Raw genomic sequence first — 3205 nt, forward strand, 5'->3', positions numbered from 1 at the left:
GTTACCTTGTGTCAGCTCCAAAAATTCAATCTCTTTCCTGCCTCTAACATCCTCAGGAAAGTACCTCCGCAAGAATTCTCTCTTGAACACAGCCCAAGTGATCGCTACACCTGCAGATTCAAGTTCATCTCTACTAGCCATCCACCAATCATCAGCTTCTTCAGACAGCATGTGAGTCCCGTACCTCACCTTCAGATTTTCAGCACAGTCGATCACCCTGAAGATCCTTTCAATTTCCTTCAGCCACTTCTGAGCGCCTTCGGGATCGTGCGTGCCTTTGAACAAAGGAGGATTGTTCCTCTGAAAGCTATTCAGCTGCCTGTCAGCACCAATACCAGCTCCATTGGCATTCCCTCCCAACACACCAGCAATCATGCCCAGAGCCTCAGCGATCGCGTCGTCATTTCTTCCCCCTCTTCCGGCCATTGTTCTGCTAAATATCAGACAATATTCATTAGAACAAGAAGTATCGACAGTGTCAACTTTACACTAGTCGTATACGAAGGATTAACCGACACTAAGACTCTGACTCAAACGACCGACTATGCTCTGATACCACTATTGTAACACCCTTCTAAACCCCGCGGAAATTAACATTAAAATCAGAGTAAAACATGAAGAAGAGTATTACAACGCCAACAAAATAAACAATATTCATGTCATGCCATAAAGGAACGATAAACCAAAAATTATTCAGGTAGCATGTTAACACAGCGGAATATTCTTAACAACTGAATAATCAAACATCTGGACTCGAAGACTCATAATTCAACCACAAACCATAAACAAAACAGAAGTTTATCAGCCAATTCTAAATTAACGTTCCCGGTGTTACACGACCAGAGCATGACACTGACCCAACTGACTCTAACGAACTACTTGACGAGCTAATCCTCACCAAGTACACAAGCTACTCCTCAATCTGAAAAATAACCACAGTAAGGGTGAGTTTCATTCGCATTAACAAATGTTATAGGTATATAAACAATGCAACTTCATCCATACATTATTCACCCAAATCAATTATATTCAGATAATATAGCAACATTCATACAAATACACACAAATCATAACATTGGACAACTTCCATTCATGTTACAATTATACACAACAACCTAATGCAATGCAACTAAATGCATGTGGTACCAAACATGGGATAACCCATCTCACCGATCCACCACCATAAAGATTCGGCTACTTCTCTCACCAATTCCACACAATGGGAATTAGCTACCGCTGTCCCACCACCATAAGGAATACAGCCCACAACATGATTATGAAATGCATGCATCACATACCGCATGCTAATCATCAACACCAAACAACTGAACAGTCATAATCATCAACCAATGCAATAACGATATAATCCACCATAACCAATCAAATCAAGTGTTTAAATTAAATTCGAGTCACAACTCAAACACTGTTTTATTGCATATCTCACTGAATTAGTCTCACTATGTTCGAAACGGCACATCAAACAGACTAACAGTTAAAAAGTTATACATCGTTAAACTTTAACAAAAAAAAATCCAAACAGCACAGCACGCGGCGCCAACATCCACACGCGGCGCGAAACGAGGAAAAGTTACGCCTTCGCGGCGCCAACACCTACACGCGGCGCGACGCGAGGAAAAGTTACGCCTTCGCGGCGCCAACACAGGTACGCGGCGCGACCTGTGCGTATCAAAACATCCTAACATTCAGTCCACCTGTTCGCGGCGCCACCCTGTGCACGCGGCGCGAACCGGTGATTTCAGAAACCCCAACCTGCAGAAAACAGCATTCTATGCCTCCCAAATACTCTCAAATCATACCAGTACGAATTTCAGCAGAATAAACCACACATACGACATAAAATGCACGTTTACACATACTTCTAATCATGTTTAACGTCATTGTTCATCACCAATCATCATTCACAACCTAAATTGAATCAAAGTTCTATAAACCCCAAAACCCCAAACCCGACATATAATCCAATTCGAAATCCTAACATACAAATTCCATCGAATCATTCATACATCCCATAATAGAGGTTAATGAGAAGAATCCCCCCTTACCTCGATGTCGAATTCTTGAATGCTCTTCCTCTTCGCACTTGCTCTTCTCCCAATTTCACGTTCAATCTCCTCTGCTCCCTTTTGGTTCTTTTTTTACAAAAATACTCCTCTTTTCTATTTTTATGAAAATATAACTTTATTTTAGAAAAAGGGCTTTGCAACTGATACACCCCCCAACTGCTACTTACAACACTGGCCCATTAGCCTTATTTCATCCCTATTCCCAAATAATTCCACTTAATTCTAATATTTAATAAAAAATTAATTAAATTAAATAAAGAATTTTATGGGGTGTTACAAAGATGGCCTGTATAGTGGCCATGTGAGGAGTGTATTCCTGAAACTCTATCCTAGATACAACCTCTCTCTCAATAGCCATAATATAGTAACATATTGATAATACAACAACGACATGGTTTGTCCTTGCCTCAGAGGATCTCCTTCTGCATATGGTGTCATGTATAAATGTGACATTTTATAAAACATTTGAATGTATCCATATATCGCACTCCATAGACGAGGAGTTGACACACGACGTACATCCTCTAGGATCATACGATGTTATGTATAGATGTGAACTTTTATAAAACATTTGAATGTAGCCGTATATTGTACTCCATGGACGAGGAGCTGACACATGATGTGCATCCTTTGGGACCAGATGATCGTAATACTCTGCAAAAATGTCATAAATTGTTGGGGTTGATTGTATGTCTAATGTTGCCTAAATTCTTAAATAAAGAAGGAAGTTAAAAAGTAGCTATTTGAGAAGTCCCACATTGTTTACTGTGGTGAAGCAAGGGGAAGACCAAGACTATATATTGGACCTAAGTTCTTTGTTTTTAGATACACTAGTCAAAAAGTACTTTAAGCTTATATTTGGTTTTCTTTGTTCTCTTATGCTCTTGTATTAGATTGTTGTGAGATTTAGTTTAAGTATTTGCTTTGTAAGAGTGTGGGTGTACTAGGGGATTGGGGTGAGAGTAGAAAAGTCTATGTGTTGTAAAATTTTCACATAGTAATAATTATCTCCGGTTTTGGAGTTTCCACGTTATATTCTTGTGTTATTGTTGTGTTCTGTTTATTTTTTTTTCTTCAGCTGTGTTATTTCCCAACATAAACATCCATGAGAAGGACAGTGA

The sequence above is a fragment of the Vicia villosa genome, linkage group LG1, assembly GCF_029867415.1.
Source record: "Vicia villosa cultivar HV-30 ecotype Madison, WI linkage group LG1, Vvil1.0, whole genome shotgun sequence".
Taxonomy (NCBI): domain Eukaryota; kingdom Viridiplantae; phylum Streptophyta; class Magnoliopsida; order Fabales; family Fabaceae; genus Vicia; species Vicia villosa.